The sequence below is a fragment of the Ascaphus truei genome, unplaced genomic scaffold, assembly GCF_040206685.1.
Source record: "Ascaphus truei isolate aAscTru1 unplaced genomic scaffold, aAscTru1.hap1 HAP1_SCAFFOLD_490, whole genome shotgun sequence".
Taxonomy (NCBI): domain Eukaryota; kingdom Metazoa; phylum Chordata; class Amphibia; order Anura; family Ascaphidae; genus Ascaphus; species Ascaphus truei.
In genome coordinates, this window is record NW_027456821.1 from 254,529 (window position 1) to 281,540 (window position 27,012).

Here is a 27,012-nt window from a genome sequence, read left to right on the forward strand (position 1 = left end):
TGTTCTCTCTTTGTTTGGGGAGACCCCTAAATATTCCCCAGTGTAGCTCGTTTCAAAATAACCCAGAAAAGTTGCATTGGGTTAAGTAGTCGGAGGTGCTCTTATCAGTATCGTTTGATTGGCTAGTGGGGTGGAGGTTGTAGAGGTCCGTGTAGAACTCTGCAAACTCGCGCGCGATGTCTTTCTCGTTGTACGAGATTTGACCGTTTTTGGTTCTGATCTTTGTGATCTGGGCCTTTGTTCTAATACCTCTTAATTTTGAGGCCAGAAGTTTGTCCGCTTTGTTACCCCTATCATAGAACCGCTGTTTGGTCCATTTCAGGGCTCTCTCTACCGCGTCAAGTTGGAGTATTTTTAGGTCGGATCTCGCTTTCTCAAGGGTTCTAAACACCTTTTTCGATAGGGATTGTTTATGTAATTGCTCTAGCGTTAAGATTTTCTGCGTAAGTTCTTTCTGGGCTTTTTGTTTTATTTTTTTCTTATAAGAGGCTAGTGATATGAGTTCCCCTCTTATAGTGGCTTTGTGCGCTTCCCAGAGCATTGCTGCTGCAGGGACTGAGCCTTTGTTTAGTTGGAAAAAGGTGTGTAGTTTTTGCTTAATTGCCTTAATCACTTGTGGGTCGTTGAGAAGCGAGTCGCTGAGTTTCCAGTTATATACTGATGTTTTGACGAAAGGCAGAGAGAGGGTGAGTATGATAGGGGCATGGTCGGACCAGGTTATTGGGCCTATGTCGGAGTGGGAGGATGCCTGGAGTACATTATTGGTGCCTAGAAAATAATCGATCCGCGAGTAAGACTGATGGGGGGCTGAATAGAAAGAGTAGTCCCTCTGGCCCACGTGCTGGGCCCGCCAGATATCTGTCAGCGAATACTCTCTAAGGGTATCCTGGAATTTTTGGGCTTTTTTCTGTAGTTGGATAGAGTATGGGGCTGCATTCTGGCCCGATCTATCTTGGTCTGGGTTTAGAACCATATTTGCGTCACCGACGAGGAGGAGGGAGGAGAGTGTCGGTTGGTCAAGGGTACTGAGAAGATTCTGGAGGAATTGGGTTTGGTTTGCGTTTGGGGCGTAGATGTTGAGGATGGCTATAGGGGAGCCTGATAGCGTACCTTTGAGGAGTATATACCGTCCCTCAGGATCTTTAGTTACTTGTGTTGGGGCAAATGGGGTATTGTTTTTAATCAGTATAGCCACCCCTCTTTTTTTGTTGGGGGAGGATGCAAAGAGCGCTTGGGGATATGTGTGTTTAAATGTGTTGGGCGGGTCTGTGTTGTTAAAATGGGTTTCTTGGATACAAATTATGTCTCCTTTAGTCTTTTTAAATTCTTGGAGGGCTAATTTGCGTTTGCGGGTTGAATTAAGGCCCTTAACGTTTAGGGAAATGATCTTAATTGACGCCATTAATGGGGGGGGGGGGTCTCGGGGATGCAACCTCCCGTCCCTCACACAACAAGAACTTGAGTTTCTAAACCAGAGAATAACCCAGGAAGAGCTGGATAGTGCAATATCCTCACTCAAAATAGCCAAGACACCCGGACCGGATGGATTCTCCAACGGTTACTATAAAAAATTAGCAAAATCCCTGTCCCCCTACCTCCAAGAAATGTTTAACTCCTTTCTCCAAGGAGAACAGATCCCTGGCACTATGTCAGCAGCCAATTTGGCTATCATACATAAAGAGGGCCCACTTCTATGCGGCAGCTACCGCCCAATATCCCTGCTAAACACTGACCTCAAGCTTTTCAGTAAAATTCTAGCAAACAGACTGAACCCTATTCTCCCAAGGCTAATTCATATAGACCAGGTGGGATTTGTGTCAGGAAGACAGGCCTCTGACAACACCCGCAAAATTATTGATATTATAGACCACGTGCACCTCAAACAGTCTCAGGCCTTGATACTCAGCCTCGACACGGAGAAGGCCTTTGACCGGATCAAATGGTCCTTCCTTGACCAGACGATGCGCCAATTCGGTTTCTCCGGCCCATTCCTTGACGGAGTCCGAGCCCTCTACACTAACCCCACAGCCTTACTAAAACTACCGGGTGGCCGATCCAACCCAATAAAAATCCAAAACGGTACTAGACAAGGCTGCCCCCTTTCCCCTTTACTCTTCGCCCTGTCCATAGAGCCCCTAGCCGCCAGAATCAGAACGGAACCAACCGTAAAAGGAGTCCTAGTCGGTGACAGGGAGTATAAAATCTCCCTGTTCGCCGATGATATTATCCTTACCCTATCAGATCCCCTCACTTCCCTCCCCAACCTAGAAAAACTATTAGACCAATTTGGCCGCCTCTCAGACTACAAAGTCAACACAGACAAGTCAGAGGCCCTCAATATCTCGCTACCGAATCCCATATGGACAACCCTGCAAAAGAAATTTAAGTATAAATGGAATAGCTCCCATATCAAGTACTTGGGGATTAAAATAGCGAGCTCTTATGGCTCACTATACCAAACCAACTACCCTCCCCTTTTCCGTCAGATCATAAGAGATCTCGAGACCTGGCAGACCCACCAAATATCCTGGTTCGGCAGAATAATATCCACCAAGATGAATATCCTTCCCCGCTTGATTTATTATTTTCAGACCCTCCCAGTCCCCGTCCCACTAACAGATCTGAGGAATATCCAGACCCATATTCTGCGTTTCATCTGGCAACAACGAAGAGCCAGGGTCCCACGGTCAGTACTCTTAGCGTCAAGGACGAGAGGGGGTCTGGGGGCGCCGGATGTAGTCCGATACTATCAGTCAGCCCAGCTGAGGCAGGCGGTGGTTTGGAACAACCCCCCGGCCTCTAACTGCTGGTTAGAGATAGAGACGCACCACGCGTCTCCGAACCCCCTCTCAGCCCTACTATGGACCCATGCCCATGAGACTCAGCCTTGGAGCAATGAGATGCACTTGGTCGACATGGTTGAAAACCAAAGGGAAATATGGCCTAGCTTCAACCCCCTCTCAATTGACCCCCCTATTCGGGAACCCGGATTTCCCGCCCGGGTGTTCCCGACCCCAATTCAGCCAATTTCAAGGCCTAAACATCAGTGGTTGCGGACTTACTGGAAAGCAATGAGGTCATGCCCCTCCGGGAACTACGAATTAAACTAACGTCCCCGGATCTTCCCATATTCCAATATTTACAGATTAGACATTTCCTGAGAACCCAATCCCCTAGCCTAAAATTCCCACCGCGCTCCAGATTTGAGACCCTCTGCCTCAGAGGCAAGTACCAAAGAGGCCTCATCTCCGAGATATATAGAATACTGGAGTCATCTATATATGCAAAGGTGGAGCGAGGACCTGAACACCAATATAGACCTTGAGGACTGGGAGGATATCTGGGAGGGAGCTACCAAAACTTCAATTTGCACTGTCACAAAAGAAAACATTTACAAAATATTATTTCACTGGTACCTGACCCCGAGTAGACTGAGCCAAATCTACCCTGGCACCCCCGACGAATGCTGGAGGGGATGTGGTCAAAGGGGGGACATGTCCCACATTTTTTGGACATGCCCGGAGATCCAAAAATTCTGGACCCGGATCCAGGGCCTTCTGACCGAGACCCTGGATGTTGAGATACCCCTGGACCCCCTGACCTACGTGCTGGGAAAACCAGTCGACGACCTTCCCCCCCCCTATAGCCAGACTCACGGCAGCGATCCTAACGGCAGCCAGATGCTGCGTAGCTGCGGCTTGGAAGAAAATCAAAGCCCCCTCTAGAAGAACGGTAGTCACTAGGATAGATGGAATTATGGGTATGGAAAGACTAACGGCAATGCTGAGACAAAAGATGCCGCAATTCTACTCAACCTGGGAACCGTGGCCAGGATCAGGCGACCTGACTATCACATAAACTTTACCGCAGGACTAACTCCCCGACCTCCGAACCCCAAAAAAAGCTCCCCACCACCACCCCCGTCCCCCCCTCCCCCCTCTTTGTCCAAGTCGTTCCCAACTATCCACCCCTCCTTCGTCATCCCTTCTCTTTTTCACCACTGAAAATGGGAAAATGGATTATTGTGTGTCATCAACTCCCCCCATGCTATGTACATGTACAGCGCCGTTTGTCTGTGTTGGCTCGTTTTCCAATGTCTGTAACATGTACCAATACGCTGTTTGACACCAATAAAGGAAAAAATATTTAAAAAAAATAAATAAATAACCCAGAAAAGTAGCCTTGAGCCCTCGGTGACCGGGCGCTATGATCAGAGGGACTAGGCTCTCCCTTACCTGTGAATGTGGACTACGTCCCCCCCGGCCTTCCCCCCCCCCTCTGGCAGTGACGTGACACAGCCGGGGGAAGGGCCAGGGAGGTTAGAATTAGACAGAGGCGCGGGGTCAGTCTACGCCCTGCCATGGGAGTCCCGCCCACCCTGCCCTTTATTGTGAATACTGGTAAATATGTTGGTTGTACGTGTTTAAAAGAAAAAAAAGTATAAATAAACAATGAAAATGAATAACAGAAATAAAATAAAAGGTGGCTGGGAGTCGCGAGTGGGCGTGGCTCATTTACACGTGCGTTCCTGGGCCCATTCTCGCCAGACAGGCGGGGCCCGGCTAGGGGGGAGTTACGGGCCATTGGATCGGGTACCTTTGGCCTTTACCCAATGAGCGAGCACTCTGGCAGGGGGTTGGCACTAATTAGGTTAATTGAAGTTTTACTAAAATGCAGCGGCCGCCAGACCTCGTGTTTGTGGTTATTTATGTATTGGTTATGGTGGGGTTTGGGAAGCCAAGGGAAGGGGGGGGAAGGAGAGGGGGTCTCACAGTCTCCGAGGTCAAGTTTCTATTGATCAAAAATACATTGAGTTACCTCTGGTTTCCAGGCATGTCCTGGGGGAGTTATCACAGAGACACAGAAGCGTCGCTGAGTTTGGGTGAGTAACTCCCTTAACCTCTCAGCAGTTGAATTCCCCCTTGGCGCTAACACGTTAAAAACAAGCGTTGCTATTTCTTTGCATGAAGTTGCAGGTAATTGGAAGAGTTACACAGTGACGGCTATTTCATCACTCGAAACGGTCTTTTCGGTATTGTTCTCGGTCTTATTTCCAGCTTCACATCGGGTATCCATATCCATTCTTCGCCTCTGATCTGTATGCAGGACAATGCTTTAAAGCTGCAGTTCAGTCAATATCCTGCATGTGTGGTTTTTTTTAATAAATCAGTTCTGTAGTAAGAAAAAATACTTTTAGCATTTTCTGTTTTTAAAAAAAACAACTTTGAAAGACCAATTTTCTTGTATTCTATTTTAACAGCCATTTGCTAAGGCACTGCCCCTTCATGTCCTGTCACAAGCCCTGGCACACCCCTTTGTCAGCCCTGCCCTCCCTCTAGCACATGTCAATGCAGGAGTGCTCATGAATATTCATGAGCTTCCACTGAGACAGAAGCAGAAGAAAAACAGATCCCTTCACTAATTATGTCACCAAATTTCGCCTATCAATACATGGAGAACGAATTGACCTGCAGCTATACAGTTCTTTAGGTAATTAGAGATTGCACACATGAAACTATTGAAGTAAAAAATAAAATAAAATAAAAAAAGACTGAACTGCAGCTTTAATAGGGCCTCTTTGGACTTGAATATTTTGGTTATTGAGGAGGTGGGGGAACAACTTAGCCACACAAGGAAGTATATACTCAAAGTGGAAATCCTCATTGAACAGTCTAGCCCTGGTACGGACGTTGTACAATCATTGGATAATCTTAAGACCAAGTTGGAAAAAAATTAAAAGTGATCTTATTCACTTTAAGAAGTTGAAATTCAAAAAAGTTGTTAATGACTATAAAGATGGAAGAGTATACCCGTGGCTGAAGCAAGACCCCAAACAACGCAAGAACCAAAGAGGGAGAGCACCCCAGGTAGTCCAAGAAGTCCACACCAGTGACTCTAAAGCCCATTCCTCAACAGAACGTTAGAGAGGCCAAAGTCCGGCCACTTTTTTAGGCCAATCCAAGGACAAGGAGAAAGTCAAATTAGATGCGGGGGCCAGGGGAAAGGGAAGATCACCCTATCCCCTACGTACAACGGAGCAGAAATGAGTATGGACACCTTGGTTGTTAATCTGTCTGATTACACTCTTAATCAATGTGAAATGTCTGTTTTAGCTAGGGGGCCCTCATATGTACCTACTACATTGTTTAATGATTTTGATTTGGAGGCTGACCTATTTAAATTCGAACAAGTATTAAACCTTAAATCATTTTTTTCTAACAGGTCTACAGAATCGGTGCATTCCAATATCCAACCAGGGACAGGTAATCCTCCTATGAACAACAAGGGACAGTTAATTTGGCCACTGACCAGCAAGGGACAGATAATTCGGCTTCTTATCAAGGTATCAAAATGTGCAAGCTCAAATCCACTTTTGTCCCGCCATTTAAAAATCAATCAGTCAGCACATATATACGACTGGTTAAGGGGGACATTGCAAGGTACAAAAAAAACAAACATAGGGCTACATACAATATGTCTGTTCAGGAAAAGGAAGCATTAAAAATGTTGACTAATAATAATGAGATTATTATTAAGCGTGCGGACAAGGGGGGTGCCCTAGTAGTGCAGAATTACTCAGATTATAAGGCTGAAACCATCAGACAACTGAGTGACATTAACTGCTACATTAAATTGGATAGGGACCCTACCTTTAACTATGCGAGAGAAATTAAGGAAATTATCCAAATGGGGGTTAATAACCGGTGGATAACAGAGCCTGAATCTGAGTTTCTAACTATGTTGCATCCTAAATGCCCTATTTTCTATACCTTGCCCAAAATACACAAGAATTTAAACAATCCCCCAGGGCGGCCTATTATAGCTGCTATTAATTCATTAAATCAACCCCTTGCAAAATTTGTAGACACATTTCTACAACCTATAGCACAGACAGCCAACTCATACATCAAAGACACGTTTGATTTCCTTGACAAATTAAAAAACTCACCTGGTGATGGGACTAATCATATTCTGGTTAGTTTAGATGTGTCTAGCCTTTATACAATAATCCCCCATGTTGAAGGTCTTGAGATAATCAAGGCCACCCTCATTCGCCATTATAGTGATACTGTTCCAATTGAATACATTATGCTCATTTTACATTTCATTCTCTATAAAAATTATTTTAGATTTGAGAGTGATTTCTTCCTGCAGATTAAGGGGAGAGCAATGGGCAGTAATATGGCCCCTGCTTACGCCAACATATACATGACACATTTCGAAGAGCAGTACATCTACAAATCAGACTTTTTAGTGCATATTAAAAGCTATTACTGATATATTGATGATGTTTTTCATATGGACAGGTACGGAGGATCAGCTGTTATCTTTTTTTGAGTATCTTAATGGTCTCCATTCACCGGTCCTCCTCACTAATACATGGAGTACACAGCAACTCTCTTTTTTAGATGTTCTCATTACACAGACTAATGGGGAGTTACATACTGATCTTTTTAGAAAGGATACAGACAGAAATGCAATTTTAAGGGCAGATAGCCATCATCCTCCTTCTCTTATTGATGCATTACCTTTTTCACAGAAAGTCCAGGTCTGCAAAATCACGAGCAGGAAGGATCATATTGAACCAGCTATTGGAGTACTACGTGGTAGATTCCTGGCTAGGGGATATCTTCCTGCGTATATCCTCCTGCTGTGTTAGACCGGGCACTGGATAAAGAGGTAAGTGCTACCAAAAATAAGAAGGAGGACGGGCTTGTATTTACCACTATATACAGTCAAGCTGGTGGTTTTATTCAATCTACCATAATTAAACACTGGCATATTCTGCAAAATGATGATATATTATCTGAAAGTTGCTGTGTACCACCAATGGTGGCATTCAAAAGAGGGAGAAATCTGGCGGATAGCCTGATACATGCAGATAATGAGGGTAACTACAGAACTCCTCATTTTCTGGAGGGTGGCAGACCGGGTAACTTTAGATGCATGAGCTGCTCGGTCTGTAACAGTCTGACTACCGGTAGTCAATTCAGTCACCCCCAAAGCGGGAGGATCATAAAAATCAAAAATAGAATCACATGTAGATCTGAATATGTAGTGTACGTAATAAAGTGTCCATGTGGTCTTCTTTATGTGGGTAAGACCATAAGAATGTTAAAAACAAGGTTCATTGAACATAAAAGTGTAATTCGAAAAGGTACGGATCCGTCTATTCTTGTGCAACACTGTGTGGAACACAATCATAATGTTGCCTCTTTACGCATCATGGGTATTGAGACAGTAGCACCTAGACAAGGCACTCCAGATAGGGAGACTTTCTTATTGAGACGTGAAGCATTCTGGATACATGCTTTAAATACCAGCAACGGTATGGGTCTTAATGAGCAACAGAATTTAAAATGCTTCCTTAATAGAAGGTTATTTTTTGTCTTTCTACAGGCATATTTGATCTTGCACCATCCATGGACTCTGCACTTACCAATTGGGAAGATTATCCTTTTTGTGTGTTTTTTTTTCCCTTCTTTTTTTCCCCTCCCTCCCCCTTCCCCATCCTCCCTCCCCCTTCCCCATCCTCCCTCCCCCTTCCCCATCCTCCCTTCCCCTTCACCCCCCCCCTGGTTGTGTGTACCCATTTCTGACCTAGGTATACACACTAGTATATTCTAAATACTGATGTACTGCATATTATTATGTGGCATTTCACTGTAACTTTGCAGGATTATACTGATGTCATCAGCAGTATACAGTCACATGTTTTTAATAGTATATTGCTGTATTAGTTTTGTGCACATATGCTTTATTAATATTTTGGTGTGTGGTTTATTTACACTTTCAGGGTGATTTATAGGAGTGTCTCACTCCTCCCTGCTCTGACACTGATCCCATGGCGACGGATACATCTTTGTCCAGCCCTGTGAGTAGTCTTAATTGGTGCACGCCCGCCCCCCTTTTCCCCCCCCCTGACTGCCGGGTCACGCTGACGTCATCATGGGGGAGTGTTCAGTCTGGGGAGAGGTGTGGCTGTGGCTGCAGTCCTCCAAGACAGCTCTATGCTGTATTGCCAGGGATTTAGACCTAGACGTCTGACGTCACTAGGGGGCGCCATATGGTAGCTCTGACGTCATCAGGTGGGCGTCAACATCCTGGTTATGTGGCAGAGCGGGGAGGGGTGAGTATCAGGGGGGTGGTATATATTGTGACTGTTTCTTGTGTTTGTAGCCTTCACCTTGACTGCCGAAACGTTGGACTTTATGGCATATTAAACCTCCTTTGAGTAAGACCGTGTGCCTGCTTCTTCTTCTTTGTCCGGCTACAGGAAGGGTCAGGAGACAGGGAGGACAGAGGCAGGAGAACCCCATCTGGCTCCGGCCTTGCCTGTCCCTACGAATACAAACATACAACCCCTCACTGAATAACATAGCCCTAATCCCATGTAATAATCCTGGGTGTAAACAAAATAATGGTTTTATGAATATTGTAATGGTTTATTAGGGACCTAGGAGGTGGCCAGTGGGGCTGTTATGTGTATTTTTGTTTATTGTGGGTAGCGGGGGTGGGTGAACGGGGTATTGGCCCCAAGGATGGGTGTTTAGGCCTACCGGGTGGGGGGGTAGCGGGAGGGGTTGACCACTTCATTACCTTAGCGGTATTAACCGCTAAGTTAAAGAAGAGGTTAAGTCATCATTCAACCCCCTGGCAAGGCCTAAACACCCACCCAAGGCCAAATACCACCTTCACCCACCCCCGCTACCCACAATAAGCCGGGTACAGGTATATAACCCCTTCATTGCCTTGGCGGTAATGAAGTTGCCTGTAAATGCATTTTTTATGCATCGGATTCATGCCGGGGGTCTCTGGTGCTGATATTAATGGATATCAGCTCTGGGACACATGCATTTTATTTTCATCGCAGCTTCACCCCACCTTCTTGCCAACTTTTGTGGCTGGACAATTTGGAGAACAGCAATTTTAAAGTGGCGATCAGCCGCAATAAGCTGATCAGGGCTTAAAGAATTGAGCGTGTTTGAAAAACTGGTTATCAGTGCCGAAAAGTGGCTTATCACCGCGCGTCTGCCGATTTTATTTATTTATTTATTTTCCGGCAACAAAAAAAACGGTAATTTTTGCTCTTAGCGCCAGCTTCTCTGGGCTTACTGAATCGCTGTAGGCGATTACTGCATGAGGGCCTTAGGGAGGATTTGTTCCTGTAAAGTACACCTAGTTTGGCATAGGATTTGGATGTCAGGGTATCAATGTGCAACCCAAATGTTAAATGGGAGTTGAACTATATGCCCAGATATTTCAAACGAGTAACGGGCTAGGATGGTATTAGAGTTGGTTTTTATCTGAAGTTCTGTCATTGGCAGCTTTAGCAATTTAGCTCTGGTCCCAAATACCATTGTTACAGTCTTGTCAGTGTTTAAAATCAGTTTGTTTTGGGAAATCCAGTTTCAAGTCTCAAAAAATCAGATTGAAGTATGTGTTCAAGGTCAGAGAGGCGAGGGCTGCGTGCATATAGGATAAGATCTAAGGCCTCTCACAATAACCCGTTAGGAATATTAATTCCTCATCTATCCGACATAAGTATAAAATATACTCTACAAAGACCCCTAATACAGAGTTACCCACCTTATACGGGAGCAGCTGCCAGATGAGTATAGTAAATGTATCTTATTTCTTTTGCCACTGGAGGGCAGCGTGGAGTTACATGGAGTGGCGCCCGTAAGGACGACATGCCAGTTAGGCGGAAGGAGAAGCGCACACACTTTTATGTGAAACGGATATATTTGGGGAGGGATTTAGGAGTCTGTGTTCAAAAATTTATATTTTGTCACAATGGAAATTTTTTTTAACCATTTAAATATGCACAGATTAAATCCCACTTTTGGAAATTAGGGATGTTGCCTAAAAGTTTGAGAATGCATCAAGTGCCCCCATGGGCTTTAATGAAGCAGCATTTGTGGGCTAAAGGGAACAGCATTCTGTATAAAGTTATTTTGGACTCGATATAAATAATTGAAGCCAAAAACTAATATTAAGTAAATTGAGAATGGAAAAATCTTCAACACAAACGTACAGAATGTGATATTCTGAGAGATCTTACAGATGTTATCAAATCCCACAATGAATATATAGAAAATGTCTGTATAGAACGAGTCAAACAAGAATACGCCAATAAAACGTTTAATTGGGAGATACAGGCGCCACAATTCAGGTCATTTAGCTGAAAGAAGGGAAGCCGGTCAGCCGGTAGAGCAGGTTAGCTGGTCAGCCAGTAGAGCAGGTCAGCAGGTCAGCCGGTAGAGCAGGTCAGCCGGTCAGCTCTGAGATCAGCATTACTTATATCCCCTAAACGTTGTCCCCTGCATGTAATGCGCAGAACAGCCTACACTGCATATACTGTACCTGAGATACTTAACCCTTTCTTTTCGCTCGACTCTAATCTGAATGATTTGCTAATTGGTTTGTTATTAGAGAGATATTTGTAGCAGAATCCCATGTATGTTTTTTACCTTTTTAGATACCGTTTTGTGTAATAAAAGATATGACAGATCAGAGGGGCTTCCTGTTTGCACTCGTGTTTTGGCAGAAGTGTATATGTGACCCTATAAACCTTCTTCACACCCGGGCTTGGCAGCGTGACACTAGTGCAGCGTCCTGGGGAAGAATCACTGAGCTGTTAGCAATAGATTCAACGGATAGAAAAGACACTACACATAGGTTTGATTAAAGAGAGTATTTTATTGAAATAATGAATCTCTTTGCTGGTAGGGGCCTGCAGCACATTGCAGAGCGATATAGTAACACGCAGAGCAATGCATTGCAGGCCCCTCCGGCAGCAAAGGGGTGAAGACCAATGCAGGGTGTATAAAGATCTCACTGATAATTCATGCACAAAGGGCAGTTTGTTGCTGTGATCCAGAGGAAGGCGAAACATAACCCCTGCTGTGCAATGGGGGGAAAAAATTCCTTCCTGACCCCATTAAATGGCGATCGGATGGTCCCTGGATCACTGCGCAGTAAGATCAGATGGAGCAGCACAGATCAGCGTTGTTATACACAGGGGCACACTCAGTATATAGAGATGCGGGTGATGGGGCCCTTGTGCCCCTGTGTATAACTCATCTGCTCCCCCATCCCCCTGCATATCTATCCCATTCACCCCTTTTCCTCCCGCATACCTCGCAGGGCCGGCCGGCCATTAGGCGGTCGCCTAGCGCGCAGAGGTCCTAGGGGCGCATTAATAATCATTATTATTTTTTTTCTTATTTCAAATTTATTTTTTTACTTTTTTAAAAATTATTATTATTATTTTTATCCAATATTTTGGCGCCCTTTTATTTTTATTTTGCGTCGCGCTGGGGTGCGGTCGCACCCCCTACAGCCCCGATAGCTACGCCACTGTTTATTTTATTATTTTATTTATCTTATTATTTTTTATACAACTGGGGCACAAATTTTAAGTTTCGCCTCGGGCGCATGAAACCCGTGCTCCGGCCCTGCTCCTTGTTCTCTCACACCCTCTCACACCTCTCGTATTCTCCTACCTGCTCCCGGGGTCTTCTCCGCCTAAAAAGGTGAAGCAGCAGATCCGGCCACACCTGTCGTATGCTCCTTGGTCATCGTACTGTCGCGGCCATGTTTATTTGAGCATTTGCCCAGTCTCGGCTCCGATCGGGGTCCGCCGGGTCCCCCCACCGCCGTCCCCCACATCGCGGGACACCAGGGCTCCCCCCCTGGGCACGCACGCAGGGAGCGCAGGCACACGATGAAGATACATCTCCCGGCTTGCGGAACTAGCCGCACTCAATTAAAGTGTGCCGCCTCTGTACACCACGTCTGCCTCATCGGCCGCCTTGTAGCCCACCTCATTGTTCCACTTGATGCCCGCTTTGTCGTATGCCTCATCGTCCGCCTCGTAGCCCGCCTCGTCGTCTGGTGGCACCTTCGTGCGTGTCCTGACCTGCAGGAGACATGAAGTGTTTGTAACCAGGGACAGTGATACTCTGTATCGCAAGAGCTCCTGTGCCACTTATACCCCATCCCCAATACCACGTTATACCACCCTCCACAGGGCAAATACCCGTTATACCCACCTCCCAAGGCCCAGTACTCGTTATACCCACCTCACCAGGCCCAGTACCCATTATATACCCCTCCCCAGAAGGTCATGTTTCTATTTATCAAAAATACATTGAGTTACCTCTGGTTTTCAGGCATGTCCTGGGGGAGTTATTACAGAGACACAGAAACGTCGCTGAGTTTGGGTTAGTAACTCCCTTAACCTCTCAGCAGTTGAATTCCCCATTAGGCGCTTAGCACGTTAAAAACAAGCGTTGCTATTTCTCTGCATGAAGTTGCAGGTAATTGGAAGAGTTACACAGTGACGGCTATTTCATCACTCACCTTCTTCCCCCGAAACGGTCTTTTCTGTCTTATTTCCGGCTTCACATCGGATATCCATATCCATTCTTGGCCTCTGATCTGTATGCAAGACAATGCTTTAAGACAGGGTTGCACAACCTTTTCCCCTGCTCCCCCCTCCACCTTCCCCACCTTGTCTCCGACGTTCTGATGTAACAACGTCATGTGATATCACGTTGCTATGGCAATGCCACATCATGTGACGCCACGTTGCTGTCACCAGAAGCCGCCGGAGATGAGGAAAGGGAACTTACAGAGGCCTTGCGCGCGATCTCCGGCATTTAATTTAAATGCTGTGGGGAAGAGCGAGGGGCCTGTGTAAGTGCCGAGCCCCTCCTCTCAAGAAAATGTCGTGCCCCTCGATTTGCGCACCCCTGCTTTAAGAGATATTCTGGGACCCTCCAACTCCTCCATCGGACCCTTCCTCATATTGACTGACCTTGCAGTGCTCTGCACTGACTTGCACTAACCTGCTATGATGCCTCTCAAAATACCATGCTAACTCATTCTGAACATACATGTGTCCTTTCTACATGCTACTCAGCTTGTATGGGCCACAGACAGCTTTCCCGGGGTCCAGGACTAGTTTCCACCGGGGACACTCACCCATGGGTCGGCGACCTTGCGAGAACCCACCCCCCGCAACCTGTTTTCTCTTGCACTGCCATAGACAACAACATTTCGGCCTGCTGGTCTTTCTCAGGTAAAGTGGCTAAACCCACTAAATCCAGCAAAGAAAGGCCAGCAGCCGAAACATTGTAGTCTGTGGCACAATAAATTATCTTTTTTTATTCAAATCCATGTGCCCTTTCCCATCAATCATATTGTATCCATTGGACGAAATGCCGGTCTTCCCTGAGATGAAGGGGCACTGGTAAAAGTATCACTACTTATTGGTTTTTTTTTGGTGTGCAGCAAATCCCCATCATTTTTGCGTTCTCTTGCTCTGCCCCAATCTGACACACCACCTTGCTCTCTCACCCCCCTCTTAAACTCCCCCGTCACCCTTTCCTTCTCCAAAGGTTGTCCTTTAATCAGATCTTACCCAAATTGTCTCCATCTCCCTTGGAAATGTTCTGTCTTTTTAAGCTATGCGGCGCCTCTTGATCCGAACTTTCTTAGCTGACCCCTTTAGGTTTCGGCTCCGAGGGTCTAAAAGATAAGCGACTTTGAAAAGGTGTTAAATATGTGCACGGGTCCTAATGGGGCACTGTTAGGACCAATATGTCAGGCCCAGAATGTGCACTCATGCTAAGCTTCCATTTTGTATGGTCATAACTATTTAAGATTCTGTAGTCAGCCTTTTTGCTGAAATATAATTCATAAATGCACTCAGTTTCTCTGCTAAATTGCATTTTCTTTCTTCCTGGTCAGGATATTACTAGATACTTTTGTGAGGTCAATTTCCTGGTGTTTTAGTAGAATATAATAGAATGGTTCTCTGCAAGAAGCAAGGTAGTGAAATAAAGTTGCTAAGACTCAAGGTCTCTTTTGATAACAGACAATGAATAAGCTATGTATTTAGACAATTGCTTGTATTGAAAAGGGACACGTCTCAAAAGTCACGCCACTAATATGTCCTGCCCCTAAATCACGCCTCTAATTAAAGCTACGCCCAAGACACACCTAGTATACGCCTATGTCACGCCTATGATACGCCTATGTTACGCCTCTAACTAAAATCTTTTTTTTTTCTGTATAAAAATCATTACCCTATGAGTAATAAATTGAGACAAAGGATTTGAAACCTGGCGTGCGTTACGTTTCATTTCGTTCGTCTACCAGGCCTGAAGTTCATCAAAGACCGGAGATAACAGTGGCAGGGCGTGTAAAGCTTCTCCGGGGAAGTCTGCTGCAAAATGGTGCAGATGGTGTATCCAGTCACAAGGCTTCAGTTTTCTTGGCAGAGGAAAGGCTCCTCTCAGTTCTGAAGCATAGGCGAGGAAATTAGGTCTTCCTTCAGGCACTGAGGGGGAGACTTAAATACTAGTAAATATAATCTACTGTGCTAACAAATATAATCTATTAAACAACTAAATATAATATATTGAACTACTAAATATAATCTATCAAACTAAGAAATATAATCTATTAAACAAAATAAATATAATCTATTAAACTAAATAAATATAATCTAGTAAACTAAATAAATATCTATTAAACTAAATAAATATAATCTATTTAAAAACAATACAATAAAAGCTGGAGAAATGATACGTCAACCAAGCCACAGATGTGATGCCAATGAGCGTTGAACTCTTTGCAGATCCACCGTCAGCTGGTTGTGGCAGAAAGTGGTGACATACAGTAGAACAGAGTGGTTGAGCTGTAACCACGGCAGTCAGGTCAGAAATAAACACAATATTTTTTTAAATTTAGAATGAGAATGTTCTGTATGTCACATTCTGGGCTCAGACTCTGAGCCCTGTCACATGTTAGCAGCTTGTGATAATAGAAGATATCCATATACTGGGATGTGATAAGAGACATGAAGGTCATTTAATATTATGTCCCATAACCTGCTTTATATGAAGTATCATTTACACTAATTAGTAGAGATGCTACATTTTTTTTTTTTTTTCAACTTCAAATTTTTCTTTATTGGGTTCACAGCTTCTTACATTGTATCACAGCCCATTGTATTAAAGCATCCCAATAAAGTTTTTCTATCATACATTAGACTATTTGAACTGCCTCAATATGGAACAAGAAGCAAACATATAGGACAAACAAGACAAACTAGACGATGGACAAGGGAGGGGGGGAGAAGGGGGGAGGGGTTTTCTCCGGGTATGCCTACCGACGTATAGTCTCTTATAAGCTTCTTATCTTTGTAGATATCCCTCATTGTCTCCATCTCGAGTATGCCGAGTTATCCCTATAGACTAGGTGTGTTGGATTGCTACCCTGGGGGCTGTCACCTACCTGTTCGTCGCTATTCGTCGTCTGGGCTCTGACCCCCAGAGGAGAACGCGCCTGTACCTATTATAGCAGGATTGCGGTGGCATCCACCCCGGGGATGTCTGTCTGTGTCAGCCAAGGCGACCAGACTTTTAGGAAGTTTGTGCCGGTGTCATTAACCAAACTCGTTAATTGTTCCATCCGGCAAACGTGCCAAATCCGATTTCGAATCTTGGGGATAACTGGAATTACTGGTTGCTTCCATAATGCTGCGATCTCGCATCTAGTGGCTATTGCAAAATGCGCGATTAATTTGTGCGTCGCATTTGGCATACCCTGGACCCGCCTGCCCAGTAGGAACAACCACGGGTCCAGGGGGATCTCCCAACCGAGAATCCGCTGTAACCAATCTCTAATCTGTTCCCAAATCGGGGCCACTTTTGTGCAGGACCACAGCATGTGTCGCAAGTCAGCCACCTCCCCGCACTGTTTTGGGCAGAGCGGGGAGTAGCCCCCAACAAATTTAGCTAATCTAGATGGGGTGTAGTACCACCGCATCAGGACCTTATACGCGTTCTCCTTTAGTGTGGTACAGATGGAGCTTTTAGCTGCTGCTTGTGTGATCTGCTCCCATTCCTCGTCCTCTAGCGTCTCCCCTAAGTCAGTCTCCCACTGTCGAATGTAGTGTAACCGAGTCTCGCTTGTCATCTTCGGACAGACCACCTCCCTGTACATTCTAGATGTGAGTCCCCTTGTGTCCGTATCCCTGGAACACAGCTGCTCGAAATTAGTACGTGCTGGTCTAATTGGAGTTTTGTTGTAAAAATCTCTGATCTGGAGGTACCTAAAAAATTCTGTATTTGGGATATTTTTTGCGGATTTGATTTGTTCAAATGATTGTATATGTATCCTGTCCCTCAGATCATTAAGTCGGGTAATGCCCGCTTGTGTCCAGTACTTCATGTTTTTACTGTTCAGGCCCGGAGCGAAATCAGGGTTGCCGATGATTGGCGTCATGAGTGATGCCTTTGTGGTTAATTTACAACTAAATTTGGTGGCCTCCCACACCCGAATAGAATTGGCAATGGTCTGTAGCGGCGTGCCGATCTGACGTGCCCTTCCCTTGGGCAACCAGATCAGCGTTTGGATGTCAATTGGTGCACAACACTTTTTCTCCAACTCTACCCATCTCCTAAGGCTTGGGTCTGTGTGCCATTGAAGAATTTGGGCCAATTGAGCCGCTTTGTAGTAAGCGAACAAACAAGGTACCGCTAGCCCTCCTCTGGTTGTGGGTCTCGTCAAAATACCCTTAGCAATTCTTGGGTTTTTCTTATTCCAAATGAATTTCATTATTGCTGACTGAAGAGAGAGGATGTCAGAGCGGACCAATGGTATAGGTAGGCTCTGGAAAAGATATAACATCCTTGGGAGGAGATTCATCTTCACGCAGTGTATCCTTCCAATCCATGAGATGCCCCCTTTTGCCCATACTCTGAGATCCTCCCCCAGCGCCTTTATTAACCTGGGAAAGTTTGCCTTATATAAAGTTTTGTAGTCCCGTGTAAGATATACCCCTAAATATTTGATAGCGGAGGGTTGCCATTTAAAATTAAAGTTGAGATCAATCAGTTTTTCAACTTCTTTGGGAAGGAGATGCTACATTTTGAAAAATAGCGCTTCTGGCGACATTTTCATTTATCATTTGTAGAGAAAATGAACAAAGTTGGATAAAACGTTATATATGTGTGTGTGTGTGTGTGTGTGTGTGTGTGCAATATATATATATATATATATATCTATCTATCCCTTCTATGGTACCCCACCCTACATGAGATTGGGGGGTACACTCCTTCTGGTCACTCTGAGTGGTCTGGGTGCTGTGACCTGCTGGTAAACAGGAGGGCTGAGGGCTCCGCGGTGTTGTGGGGTGAACCAGGACAGGGACAGGAGGTGGTGTGGGACAGGTTACCTTGCTCTCTCTAGGTGGTGCAGTGCCTCCAGCCAGTAGGGATCCCCAGGGGTCTCCAGAGGAGAGACCCCCACTGACACTCCATTCTCCTCACACCAGGAACAGTGATACACACACAGCAGCTTCTTTCTGTGGTTCTTTATTCAGAGCAGCATACACAGCAGAACATCATAGGCCTGATCTTGCTCTCTGCATTTCTGCTCATGGCAGCTTAACTTCCACCCCCTCCTTACCCAGGTGGGGCAAGAGGGGGAGAACGATTCTCTGTCCCCTCTCTTCAATCTCTTCTCTCCTACTCCTACTAACTAACTGACATACTATATTTTTGGAGACATGTCTCAATTTGAATATCCTCAGGGAGTGTCTCTAACTTTGAATCATTACAACTCAAAGCTGGATTCCGATTGGCTCACACACACACATCAAGGGGTGTTCCAACCCATATCCACCCTTTGGATTAACATGCTCAAATGTTGCTTAGGCCCGCCTCTGAATATTGCAACAATACTTCAGAGCTGAAACTCACAAACAGGCCAACTGAAGGAATTAACCTTTCCACTGCCTGTTCTAACAGGACTGACAAAGGAAAGGCCCAGAATTAGCAATAGCTGCCGAAGGCCAGGCTATATGTGTATATATATATATATATATATATATATATATATATATATATATATATATATATATACATATATACATATATACATATATACATATATACATATATACATATATACATATATACATATATACATATATATATATACATATATACATATATACATATATACATATATACATATATACATACACACATATAGTATGTTTTTTATATATACATATATATAAAAAACATACTATATGTATATATATATAGTCTGTTTTATACACACACACACACACACACATATACGTGTGTATGTATGTGTGTGTATATATATATGTGTATATATATGTGTGTATATATGTTTGTGTGTGTGTGTATATATATATATCTATATATATATATATATATATGGTATAACCCAGAGGTGCGCAAAGTAGGGGGTGGGAAATTTTTCAGGGGGGGGCGCGGACGGTTGCGGAGGCCCCGCACACTGCCCCGAGGCATTAAAATTAAATGCCGGGGGATCGCGTGAGCCTCTGCAATGCTATTATTTACCTTGACTCTGCCGGCGTCTCTCGTGTCTATGGCAACGCGGTGTCAAATTACGCCGCGGGGTCATGTGACGTCACCCTCGTCAAATGCCTCGTCACCCACGTGACGCCGCATCAAGGTAAGGAGGGGGAGGGGGGGGCGCGAGCACCAGCAGAGGGAAGGCAGGGGGGCAAGCTGAAAAAATTTGTGTTCCCGTGGTATAACCAATAAATAATATAGCTGATAAAGCCATTTTGTGTTGGATAGAGATAGATGATAGTGGTAGTGAGAATTAGTTGGCCAGAATTAATAACAATGCAATTACTAAAAAGTAGCTGTAATAAAATAATAATAAACACTATGCCTAAACACAATAAAAGTCCAGAAACCTAGCTCTAATAGCTATGTTATAACTAAATCATAAAAGGATCCAATTCGGGCGTCCTCTGGAGCCCTTGCAGCTCTCTTCAGGGAAACAACCACCTCCTCGATAGATATCTAAACAAAAAAAAGAAGAGAAAGCGCCCGCTCCATGTGTAAATTTGGTTTAACAATTTCATTTCCTGGACAAGATAAAAATAGCAAACTCACAAACATCCGTTTGGTAAAAGCATTGTGTGAGACAGGCTCGTGCTCCGTGGTAATCCGGTGGTCAATCCGCAGCTCCAGACTTTGGACGGTGACCGGGAAACTCGATAGGCTGCGCCCCTCGCAGTGTGGTCCTCCAGCAATCTGTGGTATGTTGTGGTTCCACTGTTAATCCGGTGTCTCGTCTTGGTCGTGTACCAACTTCTCTTCCAGCGTCAGGACGTATAGTGTGGCAATAGCAACGAGAAGAAAGTACCTACGCGTTTCTTCGGCACCCGGCTGATTTCATCAGGGCATAATCCTACAACTCACGCGTAACGGCTTTATAGTCCCACAGTCCAATTGGTAATGGAATAATAGATCACAGATGTTACTGACTTTAGATAATAGAATCTTGTATGGGACATATATATATATATATATATATATATATATATATATATATACTTATACTTATACTTATACTTATACTTATACTTATAGAGGAATGATGATGTAATATCAACACATAGTTATGCTAATTAATTACCATACAATAACAAAATACATGATACAAATACATAATAAAATTGAAAAGGAAGACAACATTTGATAAGGATAGATAGTGTGCGTATAAACTGAACACACTCATATTTGGCTAAATTGTGATAACTATGAGTGCTCAGTACTCAGTGACCCCACACATTTATACATTTTTCAATGGAAACTGTCCTTGATTTGAACACAATGATTATGGTCAGAGTCCTGGAATGAATGAAATCCAATTAGACTAATCCAGATAATTTGAACCTAACTACATAGCTACATAATGTTATAGGTTAGCGGTGCGCAATCTGGGGGGCGGGAGATTTGTCTGGGGGGCCGCGGGCGGGTGCAGAGGTCCCGCACTTCTCCCCAAGGCATTTCAATGAAATGCCGGGGATCAGGTGAGGCCTCTGCAACAGTAACATGTCAGACACGTCTCCATGGCAACGCAGCATCAAATGACACCGCGGGGTCATCTGACGTCACGCGACCACGGAGTGTCACTTGACGCAGCTGGCAGGTAGGAGAGGGGGCACAAGACCGGGGGAGGCCATGCACGGAGACGCAGCTTCAAAAGTTTGCGCTCCCCTGACACAACTGGTTGTTTGGGCACAACCCCCAGGGGGGGCGCGAGACTGAATGCGGGCGGCGCTGGGTTTACAGAGGCCCGCGCGCTTCCCGAAGACACCTAAATTAGGTGCCGGTGGAGCTGCAGGGCCTCTGCAAACCTAACTTACCGTGGCTCCGGCAGCTTCTCACACGCGTCGCCATGGCCGCTAAGGTAATGAAGTGGCTGTAAATGCATTTTTCCTGCATCGGCCTCATGCCGAGGGTCTCCGGTGCTGGTATTAATGGATATCAGCTCCTGAGATCCCCGGCATCAATCCAATGCAGGAAAAAGGCCAACATTTTTCTAAGTCCCGAATCGCCGCTCATTGATGCTTCTAACCACCAATCTTTTTTTACTGTTTGGATTTGGGGAGAAAATCGCCATTTTAGGGCCGCGATAGGCGGCGATCGCCGATTCGCGGCTACTGGAATCGCGAGTGTTTATGAACATTCAGAAAAGTGTCTATGTGGCTTATCGCCGCTCAGTCGGCGATTTGATTTTCTTCAAAAGATTTTTCGGCGATACAGGCCGTTATCGCCCACTCATCGAGGCTTACTGAATAATAGTAGGCATTTTGGCCGATAAGTGCCTACGGCTGCGTCTATAGTATTTCAGACGGAGCGGAGGGGAGACGCGCGCACGCTGCGCGTTCACATCTATGGTCCTCTTTGAGGATGTCTATAGATGGCGCCAGCGCGCACGTCAGACAGAGATGGCAAAGGCGCGGAATTGAAGGAGACAGAGCCAAGTGATTTTTTGCGCGGTGGCATGATCACATGACCTGTCTTCTCCAATCAAAGTGAAGTTACATTTTCAAAGTGACGCCATTTTTCTTTTTTGTATGCCGGTGGTAAACACACACAAACACACACAACAAACACACACAACAAACACAAAATTAAAGTTAATTTCCAGACCGGGAGAAAGTGAACTTGTCTGCACATTGCTTCAGATGCTGCATCTGAATAAATTCCGGTGGATCGGGATGTGAGGTAGGGAAGTGACGTCCGCGCCGGAACGTTATTGCCACGCCTACAAATATTCATTGCCACGCCCCCAAATTGCGCCCGCTGCATACCCTGCAAAGCCATAAAAAAGCTTAGGCTTCAGCAAGTGTATTGCAGCGTGTGTGCCTTCCCTCCGTCTGAAATACTACTGTATAGACGCAGCCTTATCGACGCTTACTAAATAGGCCCGTGTCTCTCTCTCTCTCTCTCTCTCTCTCTCTCTCTCTCTGTGTGTCTCTGTATCTCTCTGTGTCTCTCTCTGTGTGTCTCTGTTTGTGTCTCTGTATCTCTGTCTCTCTCTGTGTCTCTGTCTCTCTCAAATCAAATCAGCTTTATTGGCATGACAAAAGAACATTTCAGTATTGCCAAAGCGTGAGTAATAGGGGCTGTGGGACAATGATTACACGAATACTGGGGGGTAGGGTATAATGGTTATACAGTACATTACTTTTGTTTCTCTCTCTGTCTCTCTCTTCTCTCCTCTCTCTGTGTCTCTCTCCCTGTGTCCCTCTCTCTGTCTCTCTCTCATTCTCTCTCTCTCTCTCTCTCTCATTCTCTGTCTCTCTCTCATTCTCTGTCTCTCTCTCATTCTCTGTCTCTCTCTCTCATCCCTGTATGATAGGTACAGTATGTTCCAACTCTATTATTTGCTCTTCTTTTCCGTTTGAGAGGAGGGAGTCCCTCACCTCTTCAGCCACACACCAGGAACGCTGGATTGCTTTCAGACGCTCGGAGAGGCGGATACAGTCGTGGATTGCAGGCACTGATTTATCTGGTAAGTACCGCAAACATGCTTGAACAAGGGCCGTAGACATTTTATTTGACGGTTTAGATTATCATTCTCTGTGGTTGTTAGCTATTGGTATTAGAGTTTTTTGATGTTGTTACGGATCAAATACATTTTGAAGTAGTAATCCCCTCCGAACTGGGCATTCCTGGCCAATAATGCCCTGGCTGTAAGAGTTGAAGGGCCCAAGCAAAACCCCCACCTCTATACACACTAACACTGCAGGGGCATCAGAGTGTCTTGTTGTCATGGCAACCGGGGGCGTCGCGTGATGTAATTTGTTTAATAAATAATTTTTTAAGGTGTCCCGGTTTTTAATTTTTGAAATCTGGTCCCCCTATCCTCATGGAGTATTTAAGTGAAGTGGATTTATTGCAGCACCTGAAAGAGAAGAGACTACTTAAGGTCAGCAGCGCAACGCAAGTGAAAAGGGGGGAGAAGGGAATATAGAGAAAGGAGGGTGAGAGGGGGGTGAAATAAATTAGAGAGGGGGTTTGGGGAGGGGATATGATAAACACTTTCAAATACATGAAAAGCAATTATTGAATATTAGGAAGGACACATTTCCTATATGAAGAGAAGAGGTTACGGCTTTTGATGCCGGAGGGTGAGAGGCAACGGGGAAGTGTGAGGAAGTCCCTCAATTAAAAAGTAGTTGTTCAGTGGAACTGCCCACCAGCAGAGGTGGTGGGTAATTATATAGCACCATCGCTCAGGGTAGGCACAAGGAGATCCTAAATATGGGTAAAAGTCAGGGATCTAATGCGGTCTGAGGCTTCATAGCTGGTAGGAGAATGAGCAGGCTGGGGCAAGGGAGACGTCCAAATACCTGCTGGGAATAATGTTTGGGTGGGAATATACTGTACCCCGTGCTGGGAATAATGTTTGGGTGGGAATATACTGTACCCCGTGCTGGGAATAATGTTTGGGTGGGAATATACTGTACCCCGTGCTGGGAATAATGTTTGGGTGGGAATATACTGTACCCCGTGCTGGGAATAATATTTGGGTGGGAATATACTGTACCCCGTGCTGGGAATAATATTTGGGTGTGAATATACTGTACCCCGTGCTGGGAATAATATTTGGGTGTGAATATACTGTACCCCGTGCTGGGAATAATATTTGGGTGTGAATATACTGTACCCCGTGCTGGGAATAATGTTTGGGTGTGAATATACTGTACCCCGTGCTGGGAATAATGTTTGGGTGGGAATATACTGTACCCCGTGCTGGGAATAATATTTGGGTGGGAATATACTGTACCCCGTGCTGGGAATAATGTTTGGGTGTGAATATACTGTACCCCGTGCTGGGAATAATGTTTGGGTGGGAATATACTGTACCCCGTGCTGGGCTGGTAAGTCTTTTCTTCTTTCTCCATCAGATTCTACACTGCTGAGATGGTCAGTTGTATCCAGTTTCTCCATTCTACGGGCATTATTCATCGGTAATTTAAAGCATCCTTTTCTGTGCTATCTCATCCTCCCTCTGCTCAGGGCTGTCTATTTTCTGTCTTCTATATTGTGTATGGTCTCTCGCTGTGCTCAGGCTGTCTATTTTCCTCTCTCATATCTCAGCTCCACTCTCTGCTCCGGTCCATCTTTATTCTGTCTTTATATCTCAGTTCTGCTGTCACTCTGCTCAGGACGTCTTTCTATCACATCTCCTTATCCCTGCTCTCTTTCTGCACTCTGCTCAGGCCTGTCTCCTTTCCAGCCTTCTTGACTCTACTTACCTGCTGGGAATACCAACTCTTTCCAAACTCCCTTCCCCACAGTACTCACTAAAACCCTTATTGAAGCATTAAATGTATTGACCTTATATAAATAAAAATACACCCTCAGACCAAGCTCAGAGATTCTCTCTTCACAGGGACCTGAAGCCGGAGAACATATTAAAGGACAGTGTGGGCCACTTAAAGATGACAGACTTTGGGCTCGCGATATAAAACATCTATGGGAAACAGACCGCCAGCGAGGGTGTGGGGACCCTGGGATATATTGCCCCCGAGGGGAGAATTAGACCATTTCTCTATTGATATCTGATATATTTACATCAGTGTTTCTCAGCCAGGGAGTCCTGTCACCCAGGGGTGCCTAAGACTAATCTGAAGGCTGCCCCTAGGAAAACAAATGATGATGTAAACATGCAATATATTGCAGACACCGCAGGCAGTGAAAGAATTTATTGCTGATGGAACATTTTGCATTATATAAAAATGTAATAAGAACTGGAATTTACGGGGGCGCATGCGCAAAGTCATCCAAGACGGCCGCATGAGATCAGAGCTCTGCCCAGCACGCCAGACTACAGCGGATAACAGACATTTCCAGCATCACAAATAAGAAATAAAAGCAGTGACATGGTCACGGAAGGCAGCGGGATGCCACTTAAGAAAACCCAAAACCCGGAGGTCTCTTTGTTCTTTCGTATAGCCTGGGGAGGTGGTTTGGCTATATGCCGCAACTGCAGACAGCTATCGGGACCTTCAGTGCCGGTGCGCATGCGAGTGACGTCATCTGGATGCGACGTGACCAGCGGGTCTGCGATCAGGACAACAGCTAGCGTGACGGCGGCGTCTGAGCCCTGAAAGTACACTGTGGAGTCCCCAGATTGGGATCCAGCACGGAGGGAGAGACAAAGTTTCTATCAGCGCTGCTTGTTGGCCGCCCTGTCGTGAGTAGGATTCACATTTTTACATCACCGGGTGGGATCTCCACAGTTCATGTTCCTCATGTCTATTTAGACAATTGTTTTATCTTTTATAGGTTTTTATTCTTAGTATTAAATAGCACCAGTTTTTTCAGTCAGTCTGTGTTATGTGAGTGTGTGTTTGTAAGTTGTTGTGGTCCTTTTTAGTTTGATTGTGTATACCAGTGTTGCACTATGATTTTTTTCTTTGTTTATTTCCACGTTATGAGACATCAATCAAGAATCATCTGATATTGATTGGTCACTAAGGACTGGTCTGATATTTGATCTGTGATCACCTTAGGTGGTGTATGGTAACTCTAGGCGCCAGTTATTTTGTGTTTTCTATGTGTTTATGTTGACCTGTATCGGTCATAGTTTCTAGGCAGCCTAGACCTTTAATATAGAGGCTTGTTTTTGTAATCAATTTAAGTATTCATTTTTACTATATTGTTTTAAGCATTAGCGCTGTAAGCACTTATTTTCTTTATATTAACTAAGAGTTTGGGTTTTTATAGAATGCAAGTTAAAACCAAAATATTACTTAGCTTTAAAAAAAAAAAAAAAAAAAAGTATATTATGTTTAAGATGCTCAAGTTAACTCGATGTTTTTATATAGTAGTCGCAGGATAAGGACATTTTCTTCAGGATGTAAGACGTACGACGTAAATGGCACATGCTGGAAATGTAGTGACAAGATCGTGCGATGTACAGACAAATGATCTCAGTGCACCCCGAGCATATACACTATTAGACTCTGCATACCACAATTACCCCACAAGCAGAGTCAACGGCCAAAGCTGTACATGGGCTTCAACCCAACCCAAGATAAAACCCTTCTTTTTTCTCTTTATTATTTTCATTTTTACCCGTCCACCCATTCCCACTGTTCTAAACCCAGTGAGCGAGGCGACACTAACTTTTTTCACTCGCCAAGCTGCGGGAGACCAACAAGACTAACGAGATAAAAACACGAGCCTTACTTAAAAAAGACCCCAAACAAATGAATGGTTAGCAACCTAAAAATTGTGGCACGAAATGTGAAAGGAATGAATTCGCCTATGAAAAGGAGAATGATGTTCAGAAACTTTAAGTCCTGGCAAGGGGACATCGTTATAATACAAGAAACGCACTTAAATAGAGAGAATATTGTGACGGTAGAGGTAGACAGCCTCACATAATTAAGGTGAAGCCCGGCTGGCTGCCCCAAAACCATATGTAATGGCTGCCTCTGTGAGGCTCATTTTGGACTGAGTGTATATGTTTCGTGTAACCTCTTCCCAGAAAAGAGCTAATAACTGTGTGATATCTGGAAGGCGCCTACCCATCGCCAAGGGAACCGTTGCCGGGTCTCCATCCCGTAGGCATGATTTCCATTGGCCAGTTAAAATTTCCCACTCACCAGCA

The 27,012-nt window shown here is 44.8% G+C and overlaps 2 long non-coding RNA genes across 3 annotated transcripts; both read left to right on the forward strand.

Moving 5' to 3' along the window:
* Window positions 1-6,227: 6,227 nt before the first annotated feature.
* Window positions 6,228-11,584, forward strand: LOC142484975 (uncharacterized). 2 transcript variants are annotated; one of them, XR_012798324.1, is made up of 4 exons: window positions 6,228-6,343; window positions 7,541-7,680; window positions 8,798-8,875; window positions 11,483-11,584. It is a non-coding gene; the product is annotated as an uncharacterized LOC142484975 (long non-coding RNA). The 2 variants fall into 2 exon arrangements; XR_012798325.1 differs by lacking the exon at window positions 8,798-8,875.
* Window positions 11,585-22,790: 11,206 nt separating this feature from the next.
* LOC142484973 (uncharacterized) lies at window positions 22,791-25,578 on the forward strand. The gene is made up of 3 exons (XR_012798322.1): window positions 22,791-22,899; window positions 24,299-24,361; window positions 24,787-25,578. It is a non-coding gene; the product is annotated as an uncharacterized LOC142484973 (long non-coding RNA).
* Window positions 25,579-27,012: the final 1,434 nt, after the last annotated feature.